The 16,375-nt window shown below is 47.7% G+C and overlaps 2 long non-coding RNA genes across 3 annotated transcripts in view; both read left to right on the top strand.

Annotated features, from left to right (window-relative positions):
* Positions 1-10,953, top strand: part of LOC135174777 (uncharacterized) — a 99,820-nt gene extending 88,867 nt beyond the window's left edge. Inside the window, exon 3 of the long non-coding RNA XR_010302087.1 lies at positions 10,346-10,953. This is a non-coding gene — a long non-coding RNA (uncharacterized LOC135174777). The remainder of the gene's footprint in view (positions 1-10,345) is intronic.
* A 5,032-nt stretch (positions 10,954-15,985) lies between these two features.
* The window catches only part of LOC135174772 (uncharacterized), a 131,199-nt gene continuing 130,809 nt past the window's right edge, over positions 15,986-16,375 (top strand). The window contains exon 1 of one of the 2 annotated variants that reach the window (XR_010302082.1): positions 15,986-16,334. This is a non-coding gene — a long non-coding RNA (uncharacterized LOC135174772). The remainder of the gene's footprint in view (positions 16,335-16,375) is intronic. The other variant, XR_010302081.1, reaches the window with a different exon arrangement.

The raw sequence follows: 16,375 nt of genomic DNA, 5'->3' as shown, positions 1-16,375 counted from the left end.
AAGGACTGCTTTGCTTCTCTTGGTGGGGTTAGAGAGCTGTTGTTGAAAGGAAAGCTTTAGCTATCCCCTCCTTATAACTAGCAGGAGCTATTAAAAGAATAATTACCATTAAAGATTAATACTGCATTTTAATTACCTTAATGATGGTAAGTCTAATTCTGCAGTCATCTTCTTCCTGTGTGTGCATGCACTGCCAGAAAATGTTAAGCTTCATGAAAGACACAGGTGAACAGTTTGCTCTGAAAGGCATTTTATAATGCTTCAGCTAAAAAATGTACTTCTAAACAATGTGAAAATGAAGGAAAAAACCCTCAAGAACAAAATGTAGTTAGCTCTGAAGATGATGTTTGGATGTATAAAAGACATAAACTTCCAGGTAGTGGTGTTGAATACATGCCATGAATTTATTGTGCACTGTCCTGTCCAGCACTACGTTGACACCGAGGCATTTTCAGACATTTTTATCATTAATCCACCCCTTTTGTGACTTTCTCTAACAAGCAAAATTTTCTGTGACCTCAGAAAGGCAGAAATCTAACAAAAAAACTGACATCTACCACTAATGTTTTATTACTGAAACAAAGAGGGCACCTCAACAAAGAATTCTAGTAAGTTGAAGCAGTCTCAGATCAGTGGCAGTTTTAGGATTCAGTAATTTCACTGAAACACAGAATGATAGGGGTTGAAAGGGATCTCCCAGAGATCATCCAGACCAAGCTCCCTGACAGAGCAGGGTCATCTTCACACAGGAACACATCCAGGTAGGTTTGGAGTGTCTCCAGAGAATGTCTCCACAACCTCTCTGGGCAGCCTGATCCAGGGCTCTGCCACCCTCACAGGGAAAAAGTTTTCCCTTCTGTTTCTGTGGAACCTCCTCTGCTCCTGCTTGCTCCCATTGCCCCTGGTCCTGTCATTGGACATGCCTGAGCACAGCCTGGCTCTGTCCTCCCCACACTGCCCTGCACATCTTTATCAACGTGAATGAGGGCAGCCCTCAGGCTCCTCTGCACCAAGCTAATAAACCCCAGCTCCCTCAGCCTGTCCTCACAGGGAGATGTTCCACTGCCTTCAGCATCTTAGCTCTGTGCTGGATGCTTTCAAGCAGTTCCCTGAGGTCCTTCTTGACCTGAGGTGCCCAGAACTGGACACAATATTCCAGATGTAGCCTCAGCAGGGCAGAGTAGAGAGGGAGGAGAATCCCTCTCGACCTACTAACCATAGGCCTTCTAATCCACCCCAGGATGCCAGTGGTCTTCTTGGCCACAAGGCCACAGTGCTGGTTCATGGGCATTCTGCTGTCCACCAGGACCCCCAGGTCCCTCTCCCCAGAGCTACTCTCCAACAGGTCAGTCCCTACTTTGGAAGAAAAGAACAGAAACAAGGAATTTTATTCCTGAAGTGGCACTCACTTGAGTGCAAATTACAACTTCAAGCCTCTAAAAGTCTCAAGGCATCAGACTTTGGAAAATGTAGCAACATTTGAACATTTTTAGAGAGTTTAACAGTTAGTAGCAAAAAGATGGGTAACTGAAGTAAGTGGTTTTAAAAGACAGAGACTAAAGTAGCACCTAATGGATTCCTAAAACAGCTTTCAGACTGCATATTGGGAAGAAAGGGTTTTATACTGGTTTGTAACAGCACTCCTGTCAGCACTGCATGACTCACTTAAGGAGACTCATATCCATAAATCTGGTTATGCAAGCAATGGTTTGGAGTGAAATATGCTGTGGGGTTGAGTATCTGAAAAATGTTGTCACAGGTATAACTCCCACTGATGCCTGGTGCCCCCCAGTTACACACCTGAAATTCTTGTTTCATGGGTACCAAGATGAAGGTGCCAGGCTGTCTTTGGTGGTGTGCAGTGATAGGGCAAGGAACAACAGGTACAAGCTGGAACACAGGAGCTTCCACTTCAACATGAGAAGACACTTCACAATGGTGAGGGTGATGGAGCCCTGGAGCAGGCTGCCCAGAGAGGTTGTGGAGTCTCCTTCTCTGGAGACTTTCAAAACCCACCTGGATGCATTCCTGTATGGCCTGCCTGGGGTGATCCTGCTCTGGCAGTGGGGTTGGACTGGATGATCCCTGGAGGTCTCCTCCAAGTCCTAACATTCTGTCATTCTGTGATTCTGTGATGTGGATTCCTGGTGTCACTAAGGCAAAACTGTCAGGACTCTGTGATCCTGCTCCTGCAAGGAAGCTCTTTGCCTGCCTCTCTAGTGCAGTGCTTTAATCTGATGCAGTTCCTGATTGCAGGGAGATGCTGTCTAATTGCACAGCATCAGCTGACAATAGATGTTATCACACTTGACTCTACCCTGTCAGATGTCCAAACAGTTGTCTGAGTAATATTGTTAAAGATTCAGTTGTTACCCTAGTTTATTTGTTTCTTGAAAGGATTTTAAAACAGCAAAACCACTTCCTGGCTGCTCACACATTGGCAAAGCACACACAAGTAGCTGCTGGCTCCTGTCTTTGCATGTAGGAATACCCTGGGAGTTCAGGCAAAAGCACCTTCTGTGCTAGAAGTGTTTGCACAACAAAGATTTATAGATTTAGAGAGGCAGAATCACAGAATCATCCTGAAGGGAGGCTGTAGCCAGGTGGGGGGGTTGGTCTCTTCTGCCAAGCAACCAGCAACAGAACAAGGGGACACAGTCTCAATCTGTGCTGAGGGAGGTCTAGGCTGGATGTTAGGAGGAAGTTGTTGCCAGAGAGAGTGACTGGCATTGGAATGGGCTGCCCAGGGAGGTGGTGGAGTCACTGTCCCTGGAGGTGTTCAAGCAAAGCCTGGCTGAGGCACTTAGTGCCATGGTCTGGTTGATTGGCTAGGGCTGGGTGCTAGGTTGGACTGGATGATCTTGGAGGTCTCCTCCAACCTGGTTGATTCTATGATTCTGTGATCATTCGGGTTGGACAATCCACACCAGATGACTAAATGAATGACATCTCAAGGCCAGACACTGCCTTTCTCCAGCAAGGATGCTAAACTACATCAAACCTGCAGCTGTGACATTTGCCTCCAACTTTGCCCTTGCATAGTGCAGGACCCAGGCTGATGTGAGACAGTTTTATTCTAGTTGAGTTAGAGGTGTTTACAGCAGCCAAGCAAGGCATCTCCTCTGAAGTCTGGAAAAAGTGTGGGGAGAGGTCCCTGCCAACCCAACCCATTCTGTGATTCTGAGAAGCTTGTTTATGGTAGTTTGCTTCACAGAGGTTCTGCTTTGTCATCTCAGCAGCCTTTCCCTTTGCAGATGAACAAGTACTTCCCTGTGCAAAATCCTGGGCCCCGCTCCTGAGAGTGTGCAAGGCCAGGCTGGATGGGGCTTCGAGCAACCTGGTCTAGTAGACAAGGCCAGGCTAGACGAGGCTTTGAGCAACCTGGTCTGGTGGATGGTGTCCCTGCCCATGGCAGCAGGTGGGAACTAGATGATCTTGAGAGTCTCTTTCAACCTAAACCATTCTATGATTCATTCAGTTTCAGTAAGGCCATCAAGTGGAGAGGGGAATCAGACCTGTAGTCCCGTGAGAGTTCCATACCAGTTGTGGGTTTGCTTTGTATCCTGTTTGCAAACAGCAGCATTCTTCTGAGCCTTGGCAGAGAAACACTCTCAGTGGTGTCATGGAGTCGCAGGAACATGTGCTGGTTTGAGGTTAATTGGAATATTTTACTGAGAGAAATCAAATCCTTAGCTGTGAGAAGAAAGAAAAAACAACTATACCCTGTATCACTCATTTTTCTGCTGAGAAATGCAACTAGTCAAAATATAGATAAGACACTCACTGCTCACACACTGCTCCATTAGCTCTCAGTTCTGCTCCTTCTTTCTGGCAGCCTGGTCCCTCTGGTTGTCTCTGCCTTAACTCTTTAATCCGACCTAACCTTTTTTCCTCTAACCTCCTTGTCGTCTTTCTGACAACTCACCTCAGATCTCTGCAGATTTATGACATGAGATACACAGGACTGTAAATATTGTATATATATATATATGCTTGTAAATTGTGCTAAGCTGTAAATATTCATTCCTTAACTTCCAGCTGGCTGAGTCTAGTCTGGGTGATTTTCTTAAGTGTGTGTGTGGGGTAACTCCCAAACCATCACAGAAGGGAACTCCAGAGACCATACAGTTCAACCTCCCTGCATGATCACCTAAGACAGGTCACAGCATCACAGTATCATAGTATCATCAGGGTTGGAAGAGACCTCACAGATCAAGTCCAGCCCTTTACCACAGAGCTCAAGGCTAGACCATGGCACCAAGTGCACACAGTAACACATCCAGATTGGCTTTGAAAGTCTCCAGAGAAGGAGACTGCACAACCTCTCTGTGCAGCCTGTTCCAGAGCTCTGGCACACTCATACTAAAGAAGCTTCTCCTCGTGTTGAGATGGAAGTTCTTGTGCTCTAGCTTACATCCATATCTTGCTCAGTGTTTGGGTTGTTTTGGCAGGAGGCCTCCTCACAAAGAGCTGAGTGCCAGCACTTCTCTCTCCTCTCTGCATGAAGCCTGAACTTTCAGGTCCCCACTTGCTGGCGTTGGAGTGGTGCGGCAGAGGCAGCAGAACAATCTCTCAAGGGCTGCTTAAGCCATTTAGCTCACTTCAGGTGAAAGAAAACATCTTAAACAACATTCACACAGCACATGGTAGCCAATCCTGGGGAGAGAGAGAATCCCAGTGAGGCCTACAGTAAAAGAGGAAGCTATATGAGTCACACACTCATCAGCTACGTGAGGGTTGGTCATACATTTTACTGGAGAGGATGTTGGAGGGGGAATGGAAAACGCTTTAGAGATGGTTTTCATTTTAAGTTATGCCTCCTTTCCCCCCCATGGATAACTTTCTACCTTTTGGTAATAACATGTACACGAAGAGTAGATCAGATGAAAAAGTGATTACGCCCTGTTGTAATGTCCAAAATATGCTTATTCAGCTAAAAATGGTTTGAAATACTGGCCAAAAAAAAAAAAAGCCCAAAAAAGCTGCCTGCTAAGTTGAAGCTGGAAGCAGTTTACATAGTTTCTGAGACATTTCCTCTACTGTTCAATATATCAAAGTACTCACAGTGCTGTAGCAACCAGGCTATTTCTGCCTCCAAATACATCTCAAGAGCAAAACTGTCGCAAACCATCACAAACTTGTTCACCATCTCCACCCATAAAGAGTTACTGAGCAAAACCTGCCTTTTGTTGACTTTTTTTGGCCTGTAAACAGATTTCACATATGGCTTTTTTTTTTCATGTTGATTTTTTTGTTCCTATTAAGAAAAATGCTGAATTTCATGTGGTGAGGGTGAGAATGCAAAACAAATGCACCGAAAAGCATCTCAGGCTTTCTAAAGTTTATTTTTCTGCAGTAAGAAAGCACTCTGTCAAAGAATGTTTGCCTTTGAAAGGGTTTATTGCAGAAAAACTGTGATTTTTCCATTAAAAATTACCACTAACTCAGCCAGAATTTGAGGGGGGTGGGGGGGAATGAGAAGGGAAATTTCACAGTTAACTATTACCTATATTTTTAAAAAGGAAAATGGTTAATTTAGCCAATAAATTAAGTAGGGTGCAGATGTTAAAGTAGGGGGGTTTAAATTAATAATTGGTTGTAGCTGCTGCTAACTCTGATGAACTGTGGAGGAGTAAGCTTAAAGTGATATTTCTTCGACTGCAAACAGAGATTGTCTATTACAAATATCTAAGAGTGCCTTTTAACTTCTGTTGTAGTAAGGGTATTTGCCCTAAAGGCTTAAGAATCAGAGAATGGTTTGGGTTGGAAGGGACCTCTAAAAGTCATCCAGTCCAACCCCTCTGGATCAGCAGGGACATCCTCCACTAGAGCAGGTTGCCCAGAGCCTTCCCAAGCCTGATCTTGTGTATCTCCAGGGATGGGACCTCAACTACCTCCCTGGGCAACCTGTTGCAGTATTCCAGCACCCTCATGGTAGAAAACGTGCTCCTCACATCCAATCTAAATCTGCTCTGCTTTCATTTCAAACCATTGCCCTCATCCTGTCACTGCAGGCCTTTGCAAACAGTCCCTCTGCAGCCTCCTTGCAGCCCCCTTTAGCTAATGGCAGGCTGCTTTTAGGTCGGCCTTGAGCCTTATCTTCTTCAGGCTGGACAACCCCAGCTCCCTCAGCCTGTCCTCACAGCAGAGCTGCTCCAAACCCCTGATCATTTTCATGGTCCTCCTCTGGACCTGTTCCATCAGGTCCATGTCCTTCCTTGTTTGAGGTCGCCAGAGGTGGATGCAGCACTGCAGAATCAAAGTCTTTGTCTTTGCTCAGCACTCAACAGAGAGAGGCCCCAAGTTTCAATCCCTTGTACATTCCTACAGTGTGACTGTTCAGTTATTCTGACACCTTCACAGTGCACTTAGTGCAGCGTCCTTTGAATGAGTAGAGAAACAGCTTTGTAGAGTTCCCCAGCAGGGAGTGGTGTGAACATAAAAGCACAAGATAAATGCTTCAACTAATTTTTGTCAATAATTGCCCAGTCCTTTCCCAAGCAATTGCAATTTTCTCCTCCTTTTCTGCTAACTGCATGTGCAGACAGATTCAGGCGAAACATCTGTGGTGGCTTTTAAGCAGGAGAATTTCCTACAAAGCACTCAAGTTCCAGATGAGTTTTGTCCTGTTTTAGGCTCCTTTCCACTCTGAGGTTTGAATCCCTATTAGCATCATCTGCTTCTGTCCGTAGTACAAACCATACCTGAAGTCATGCAAGCTGTGAGGCTTTCTGCTATGAAGTACAAGATGAAGACAAATCATAGAATCATAGAATCAACCAGGTTGGAAAAGATCCCCAAGATCATCCAGTCCAACCTAGCACCCAGCCCTGTCCAGTCAACTAGACCATGGCTCTAAGTGCCTCATCCAGGCTTTGCTTGAACACCTCCAGGGACGGCAACTCCACCACCTCCCTGGGCAGCCCATTCCAATGCCAATCACTCTCTCTGTGAAGTATTTCTTCCTAACATCCATCCTAGACCTCCCCTGGCACAACTTGAGACTGTGTCCCCGTGTTCTGTTGTTGGTTGCCTGGCAGAAGAGACCAACCCCACCTGGCTACAGCCTCCCTTCAGGTAGTTGTAGGCAGCAGTAAGGTCAGCCCTGAGCCTCCTCTTCTCCAGGCTGCATAACCCCAGCTCCCTCAGCCTCTCCTCATAGGGCTGTGCTCCAGGCCCCTCACAATCATGTAGTTTGTTTGTTTGTTTGTTGTTGCCCAGTGATGAAAAAAAATCCTTCATATTTTGTAACTTTAAATCTTGATGTTATAAAATTCAAAGCTGGTTTTGGATTATGCTGCGCTATGGTTGGTGTGTCCCCTCAGCCAGCCCTGTGATAGAGCCAGAATTCTCACTAATCCTCACTCAATGAGATTTCATCAGAGAACATTCTAAGTAGGTTTAGGTAGGATGGTAGTTTTGGGATTAAAGTTAATACATCTTAAACCAGCAAGGAGGAAATAGAGAAGCAAAGCTGAAAAAAAAAAAACCAACCAACCAAACACAAAAAAAGGCAATAAGGTATAGAATCATTAAATAAAATAAGATCTAATGGCAGAAAAGTCTTAAAGTAGTCTTGGATATTTTTTTTTATCATCACCTGTTGGGGTTTGTATGTTAATTCAGTAAGTTACAGGCTCCAGAAATGTGGTTTGATTTGATAGATATATACCTGCATATGAGAGCTCTACTCGTGAGTGTATTTATCATACAATCATAGAATGGCTCAGGTTGGAAGTGACCTCAGAGCTCATCTACTCCAACCTCTAAGCTAGAGGGGCAGGGACACCTCTCACTAGACTCGGCTGCTCAAGGCTTCATCCAGCCTGGCCTTAAACAGGGTTTTGCACTTTGGCCACAACAACCCCAAGCAGCGCTACAGGCTGGGGACTGAGTGGCTGGAAAGCAGCCAGGAGGAAAGGGACCTGGGAGTACTGGTGGATAGTAGCTGAAGATGAGCCAGCAGTGTGCCCAGGTGGCCAAGAGACCCAATGGCATCCTAGCCTGGATCAGGAACAGTGTGGCCAGTAGGACAAGGGAGGTTATTGTGCCCCTGTACTCAGCACTGGTCAGACCACACCTTGAGTGCTGTGTCCAGTTCTGGGCTCCTCGATTCAAGAGAGATGTTGAGGTGCTGGAAGGTGCCCAGAGAATGGTGACAAAGCTGGTGAGGGGCCTGGAACACAAACCCTATGAGGAGAGGCTGAGGGAGCTGGGGGGTGTAGCTTGGAGAAGAGGAGGCTCAAGGGTGACCTCATTGCTGTCTACAGCTACCTGAAGGGACATTGTAGCCAGGTAGAGGGTGGCTTCATTTCTCAGTCAACCACCAATAGAAGAAGGGGACACAGTCTCAAGTTGTGCCAGGGAAAGTATAGGCTGGATGTTAGGAGGAAGTTCTTCCCAGAGAGAGTGATTGGCATTGGAATGGGCTGCCCAGGGAGGTGGTGGAGGCACCATCCCTGGAGGTCTTCAAGAAAATACTCGATGAGGCACTCAGTGCCATGGTCTGGTTGACTGGCTAGGGCTGGGTGCTAGGTTGGACTGGATGATCTTGGAGGTCTCTTCCAACCTGGTTGATTCTATATGATTCTATGATCCCCAGGCAGGGGGCATCCACAACCTCCCTAGGCAGCTTATGCCACAGTCTCACCACCCTTGTGATGAAGAATTTCTTCCCAAGAAGAAATCCCAACAGAACAAGGGGACACAGTCTCAAGTTGTGCTGGGGGAGGTCTAGGCTGGATGTTAGGAGGAAGTTGTTGCCAGAGAAAGTGATTGGCATTGGAATGATTGGCATTAGAATGGGCTGCCCAGGGAGGTGATGGAGTTGCAATGCCTGAAGGTGTTCAAGAGGAGACTGGATGAGGCACTTAGTGCCATGGTCTAGTTGACTGGAGAGGGCTGGGTGCTAGGTTGGACTGGATGATGTTGGAGCTCTCTCCCAAGCTGGTTGATTCTATGATTATATGATTAAGATTCAGTCTAACCTTGCTCTTCCTCACCCTCAAACCATTCCCCCCTAGTCCTGTCTCTAGACACCCTCATGAAAAGTCCCTCTGCAACCTTTCTGTAGGATCCCTTCAGGGACTGGATTTCCCTAGAGCCTTCTCTTCTCCAGGCTGAACAACCCCAGCTCCCTCAGCCTGTCCTCATAGCAGAGGTATACTCCAGCCCTTGGATTATCTTTGTGGCCTCCTCTGGACTCTCTCCATCTGCTCTGTGTCCTTCTTATGCTGGAGATGCCAGAATTGCACTGCTTGAACACAAGAATAGGAAGGCTCAGCAACCTGTTACACCTTCTCCCAAGGCATTACTGCTTGTGCTGACTACACACATCAACAATTAGCAGTCAAACTTCCCCCAGATCTTTGTGTTCACTTAAAATGAAGATAGGAAAACCCAGAAGATAGATTTTCTATTTTGTTGTGACACTATAATACCACAAAGCCAAGTGGTTTTTAAACTGGGATCATGGGAAGCATACTGGATCCAGTTTTGTTTGGTATCTTCAGTGACCTGGATGAGGGGACTGAGTGCACCCTCAGCAAGTTTGCTGACGATACCAATCTGGGGTGGAGGGGCTGACACTCGTCAAGCTGTGACATCTGGACAGGCTGAGCGCTGGGTGAAGCAGAACCTCATGAAGTTCAATAAGGACAAGTGCAGAGTCTGGCATCTGGGGAGGAACAACCCCAGGCACGAGTATGGGTTAAGTGTTGCCCTGCTGGGAAGCAGCTCCATGGAGAAAGACCTTGGAGTGCTGGTGGACAGCAAGTTCTGCAAGTTCTACATGGTGAGGGTGCCAGAGCCCTGGAGCAGGCTGCCCAGAGAGGTTGTGGAGTCTGCTTCTCTGGAGACTTTCACAACCCACCAGGATGCATTCCTGTGTGACCTGCCCTGAGTGGTCCTTCTCTGGCAGAGAGGTTGGACTGGATGATCTTTAGAGGTCCCTTCTAACATCTGTTACATAACCCGCTCATGCAAGGGACTCCTTGCTTTAGAAGTGCCTGGTAAAAAGGGAGGGGTGTGTGTATTTGTCAGAAACGCCAGAGAGCAGGTATTTTACTTTCCCCTCCTCCCCCCCCTCCCATTTGTTTATGCTAAGTCTGTTCCTTTGCATTCCTCACATTTTCATCTGGTTGTGAATGCTGCAATCCTTGGCCATTGCCAGTGAAATCTAGGGGAAAAATGCTTTCAGCTTTCAATGCCAACAGATGAGGTATCTCATAAAGCTGAGTAACTTCTGCAGCCAGGTTCCTCATCTCTCACTCTGGGCACCCAGAATGGATAGGATATTCCTGCCACATTCTTACTCTTTAAAATGAGGTCCAAATTTCTTCTTCAGCTCACCAGGTTTCCATGAGTGGATCTCTCAGAAGCATTCAAGGCCCATAATGGGAAGAAGTGCCACAGGAAGACCTTGTTATTCAGGCTGTGATGGGGAGTTTGAGAAGCATCCAGTAAATAAGACATGATGCAGCACCTTGTCCAGTGAGGAGAGTGCAAAATAGAGCAGCTGCTAATGCTGGCATCATTTTGTTCTGTCCATGTGATGAAGCTGGGACCCAGCAGAAAAGATGGGATAGAGGCCTGTGGGTGAGAATGTTGTCACACAAGGGCTGTGGAGAAAGAATACTCCTGTAAAAGGGTATTTCACTCCTCTTTATTTTCTGAGTCTATAGTCTTTGATCCTGTTTGAACAAGATTAACCCTTGTTTTACTGCACTTTTAACAGGTGTATGCATGTGCAGATGTTTGTGAGAGCACACACTTGTGCACAAGGGTTTTCACAAGTTGGGGGGGTAAAAGCAAATTGCACAAGGAGAGATTTTATCTTCTAGCTCTCTGCTGGCATCCAAATGAGTCACCAGGAGGAGTGTAATATTCTGGCCTATCCCCACAGTGCCCTGCTGCTTGAGCCAGCTGACACCAGTAAAAGAATTCTCTGGTTAAAGCACCTCCATAGAGAGGTAACAGAGTTGTTGGTGATTCCATCTTCTCTCTGGACAATGTCCTGATTTCTCAGCACCGTCTCTTTTCTGTCTGAACCCACTTGCTTCCCTGGACAAAAATCACAGAATCATAGAATAGTTTGGGTTGGAAGAGACCTCCAAAAGTCATCTAGTCCAACTTCTGCCTGTCCTCATAGCAGAGGTGCTCCAGCCCCCTCACCATTTTAATGGCCCTCCTCTGGATCCGTTCCACCAGGGAATTCCTTCTGCCCCTGTACTCAGTGCTGGTTAGGCCACACCTTGAGTACTGTGTCCAGTTCTGGGCCCCTCAATTTAAGAGAGATGTTGAGGTGCTTGAACATGTCCAGAGAAGGGCACCAAGGCTGGTGAGGGGGCTGGAGCACAGCCCTGTGAGGAGCAGCTGAGGGAGCTGGGGGTGTGCAGCCTGGAGAAGAGGAGGCTCAGGGGAGACCTCATTGCTCTCTACAACTACCTGAAAGGAGGCTGTAGCCAGGTGGAGTTTGCTCTCTTCTCCCAGGCACCCCATGACAGAATAAGAGGACACAGTCTCAAGCTGCACCAGGGCAGGTTTAGGCTGGATGTTAGCAAGAAGTTCTTCACAGAAAGAGTGACTGGCATCAGAATGTGCTGCCTGGGGAGGTAGTGGAGTCACCATCCCTGGAGGTGTTTAAGAGGAGGCTGGACGTGGCACTTAGTGCCATGGTTTAGTTAATTAGAGGGTTAGGTGATAGGTTGGACTCGGATGACCATAGAAGTCTTCTCCAACCTGGTTAATTCTGTGATTCTGTGATTCCATTAGGTCCATGTCCCTCCTCTGTTGACAGTTCCAAAGCTGGACGTAGTACACCAGGTGAGGTCTCACCAGGGCAACATATCCCTGCCCATGGCATGGGAGTTGGAACTAGATGATCTCTATGATTCTGATATTGTGTTGAGTTTGGAATCATTAACCAATTCCTAAAAGCTTCACAGTAGTGGGAAGTCTGTAGCTGAACCTGTATGGAAGATAGGAGGGAAAACATGCTAATTCTGGTTGGCTTTTTCAATTCTAACACCCTCAATATACCTATAATTATGTTAAAAACATACTTTCACGTTCTAAAAATTACTTTAGAAGTGAGAAATCAAAATTTTACTGCTGTGTTTCACCTGTGTGTGTTTGGTTAGACTAGCTCTGACAGCATCATGTTCTTTTTAACAAGGGAAGAGCAGTAAATATAGAAGAGCACTGATAACTGAGAGTATTTCAGCACATGCATCTTTCTCTTGGCATTTGTTCTTTTGACTACACTTAGCAAACTTCATAAGAGAACAGTAAACTTTTGATTCATGTTAAGCCAGAGTTTTATTACTATTTTTATAGCTAAAAGATTATATCCTCTAAAGAAGTTTATAGCCTGTAAAAACAAACACCTATCTAAATAGCTTAGGCCTTCCTAAGCCTCTACGGGCTGGGATTTGCTCAGTGTGGTTTTTGTCTGTCTGCTTTGAGATGCCAACTTGAATGCAAAACGTTTGGTAGTAACAAGATGCTTTAGACAGTACATGGCAGAATAGATACTTAACGCTGATACGTGAAGGGGCTGAAAATTGTCTTGATGAAGGTAGCTCTAGAATGATTTTGGTAAATTGTGTGTATTGTAAAGACAAAGAGATTACACCCAGTAACAACTTTTATAGAATCACAGAATGGCTCAGGTTGGAAGGGACCTCAGAGCTCATCTCCTCCAACTTCCCCACCATGGGGCAGGACAACTCTAAGCTAGACCCAGCTGCTCAAGGCCTCATCCAGGCTGGTGCTTAACACCTCTGGGGAGGAGGCATCTACAACCTCCCTGGGCAGCCTATTCCAGAGCATCACCACCCTCCTACTGAAGAACTTCTTCCTAAGATGCAGTCTAACCCTGCTCTCCCTCAGCTTCAACCCATTCGCCTTTGCCCTGCTGCTAGACACCCTTATGAAAAGTCCCTCTGCAGCCTTCCTGGAAGGTCCCTGCAGGTACTGGAAGGCAGCACTGGGTCCTGTGCTTGGGCCACAAAAAACCCAGGCAACACTCCAGGCTTGGGGCAGTGGCTGGAAAGCTGCCAGGCAGAAAAGGACCTGTGGGTGCTGGCTGAACATGGGCCAGCAGGGTGCCCAGGTGGCCAAGAAGGCCAACAGAGAACACGTAGACATGGCCCTTGGCGAGGTATAATGGCCACGGTGGTGTTAGCTCAGTGACTTGGTGAACTTAAGAGGTCTTTTGCGAGCAAACCCATTGTATCATGTTATGATTCTCAGAGGGTCACCAAGCCTGGATGTGTTTAAAACTCATTTGGATGTGGTGCCTGGGGTTATGGTTCAGGGTGAACTTTGTAGGGTGGGGGTCTTGGTTGGACTTGGGGATCCTGGAGGGTCTTTTCTGTCATTCTGTAAGGAAAAACTTCATCCCTTTGAGGATGTCACAGCACTGGAACAGGCTGCCTTAAGAAGTTGTTAAGTTCCTGTCTCCAGAGGCATTCCACACCCACCCAGGTGTATGTCCGTGCGATTTAACTCTGGGTGACCTGCTCCAGCAGGGCGGTTGGACGGGAGGATCAGGAAGCTCCCTTCCAAATCACTGCCGTTCTGTGCTGCTGCTGCGTGAAATGAACCAAGTATCCAAACGGCCACAGGTGAAACCCTGGAACAGCAGGAGCGCTGCAGTAAAGAGGTTAGCTGCGGGGAGGTTAGCTGCGGGGACGTGCAGGACGAGGCACAGGGGCGCAGGCTCCGGGCTCCAGGCCGCGCAGCTCCGCCGGCCGTGACGGCCCGGCCGCGGGCTCCGGGCCGCGCAGCTCCGCCGGCCGTGACGGCCGCAGCCGCCGAGCGACGCCGGTCACGTGAGCGCGCCGGCCCAGCGCCCGCCCGCGGCCTCCGTGGCCGCCGCGGGACGCTCGGCGCTCGCCTGCCCCTCCAGCCGCTCCGCCCCTCCCCGATGGGACAGACGCCTAAGGGACGCCAGTGAGGAGCTCGTAGCCCGCAGAGGTGCCATGCCCGTCCTTGCTCAGGGGTGGGGGAGCCAGCAGCCTTTACCTGGGTTTTCACAACTCGGGAGTTTTTTCTCCGAGTAGAACCTTAGCGTTTCAGTAAACAAACAGGAGTCGGAATGAGGCTTTTAAAGTAATCATAACCCAGCATCTGTTACAGTTCGATCTGAAAAGAGGCAAAACCATCTGAAGTTCAAGCTCTTTGCTAAAGGATTGTTCCAATGTTTTGATGACTGCAAACAGCAGATTTATTGCTTCCCTTCATTTGTGTTTTGAGGAGCTGAGCTGCTGTGTGGGGAGTTAATCACAGCGTTTCAGCCCGGAATATTTTCATAGTTTGAAGCACTCTGACGAGTTTAAATTACACATTTAACCGGATTTTAATTGCAATGCTTCGTGATAGAAAAGAACTCGGTAAATACTCTTTTAACCCGGCTGCATAGAAATCCATTAATTTAACAATCACACACATTTCTAAGCAATCTTTGGGGTGTTTTGTTGTTGTCATTGGGCTGGTTGGGTTTGGGTTGTGGTGTTTTTTTTTTCCCGGTTGTTTTCGGTTTTGCTTTTTTTGGTGTTTTGGTTTGGTGTTTTGGGTTTTGTTGTTATTGTTGTTGTTGTTGTTGTTGTTTTCCTCCCCCCAAATGAAAAGATAATGATGAGTGGATTGCAGCGAATTCTCTTCATTAGTTGGTGGCTATTCAGAGCCTCCCTCACGTGGTCGCCTAACTACACAGAACCAGCAAAATTAACATTCCCTCCGAGTTCCCAGGCGGCAGCCAGGGGTGCGGGGAGGGGAGGCACCCTGCGAGCCCCCGGCGGACCCCAGGCCCGTGGGAAAGGAGGAGTTAAAGCGGGCACTGAGCCGGGCCGGGCAGCTAGAAAAGCCAGCGCAGGCCTCTCTTCCTCCTTCCCTGTTTTCTTTCCTTTTTTATTTTTAATACGTGTGTATGGTTTGTGGTGTTGGTTTGTTGTGGGTTTTGGTTTTGTTTTTTTTTTTTCTTTCTTCCTTGTTAATTAATCATAGGCTGCTTCGCAATTTAAATATGGAAATGGCGAGCCATTGGCAATTATTAATGAGCCTGCAGGCTGTCCTGTGGCGTTTCCAGACAGGCTGTGTCAGCCCGCGGAAAAGCAGCATGGCATCTCCTTTCTGATGTGTGTGAAATTTATGTGCACAAAAGGCTCCTCCTTATCTATGCGCAGCCTAAATAAATAAATAAAGGCTTTTGTTTGCCGGGCTACTTGCACATGACTGTTCTGACTAAAGCACTCCACGTTATTTGTACTTTGCAGCGTCTGGAGAGAAGACGTGCGGCGTTGATGGGGAGGGTGGCGGGGGCAGAGAGAGGGGCACGTCCCCGGGGCCGCGCTACCTGCTGCCAGCCGTTCGGGCGCTCCTCAGCCGCGGCCTCCCGCCGGATCGGGCACCGACGGGGCTTGAGATTGCGTGTAATAAATAAATAACCCCGACCCTACGAGGTACACATAACAGCGCCGAACAATAAACTTTGCCCTGGCCTGACACTGTCGCCTTGTGACAGGCGGCTTGGCACGCTGCCAGCTCCTTCAACCGATAAAGACGGGGCAGGAGGTGGCGGGCGGCGCGGACAACATGGCTGATGGTCAGGCTCCCTGCCCCGGGCCGCGGTGGGACGGATGGAGCCGAGCACCTCCGCTCGGCTCCCCTTTCCTTCTCAGCACCCAGCCGGAGGGGATGACTCGGGAGGATTGAAGCAGCAGCAGCAGCAGCAGCAGCAACGCTTGCTCTATTTATTTATTTATTTACAAACAGACATCCCCCCCCCTCTCTTTTTTTTTAACCTATCCTTTTTCTGCCGGTATCTCAGCTACCCATTCAACTCAGTATGTGACTAGGTAAAAAAGCCACTATCGGGCAACTAGTTTTAATTCGTCATGGTGGTGGTGGGGTGGTTTGGTTTGGGTGTTTTTTAAGAGCCTTTACAAATGAGGAACAGCCCAAGGTGGGAGGAGGAAGCGAAGAGCGGAAGGGACAGGGAATGAATGGTGAGGGATAACAAAGAGTCAGGTGCAGCGCTGCTGGCTCTGCCTCCTCATACGCTAGCTTGTGGGTTTCATTTTTATTTCGAAGCACCCCCTGGCAATTCAGTGAGAACACAAAAAAAAATAAAAGAGAAAGCTGTGGAAGCCAAAGGCAGGTTTCTAACTGCAGCTGCGGGCTTTGAAGGAAGCGTGTGCATTGTATGGGGAAGAGCCCGTCCCTGTAGTGATGGAGAAGAACGTAGCATCCAGTTGTGTGGGACAAGCAGCACGTACACAGCTAACGCCAGACTTTTTGCTTTTCGCGCTCCAAAATAGTCCGCTGTGAAGGTAAAATCCCTCTAACGCGGTTTGGTTTTGTGGGTTTTTTT

The sequence above is a fragment of the Pogoniulus pusillus genome, chromosome 4, assembly GCF_015220805.1.
Source record: "Pogoniulus pusillus isolate bPogPus1 chromosome 4, bPogPus1.pri, whole genome shotgun sequence".
In the NCBI taxonomy this organism is placed as follows: Eukaryota; Metazoa; Chordata; class Aves; order Piciformes; family Lybiidae; genus Pogoniulus; species Pogoniulus pusillus.
The sequence above is the reverse complement of the archived record's forward strand: the minus strand, read 5'-3'. Positions and strand labels throughout refer to the sequence as shown.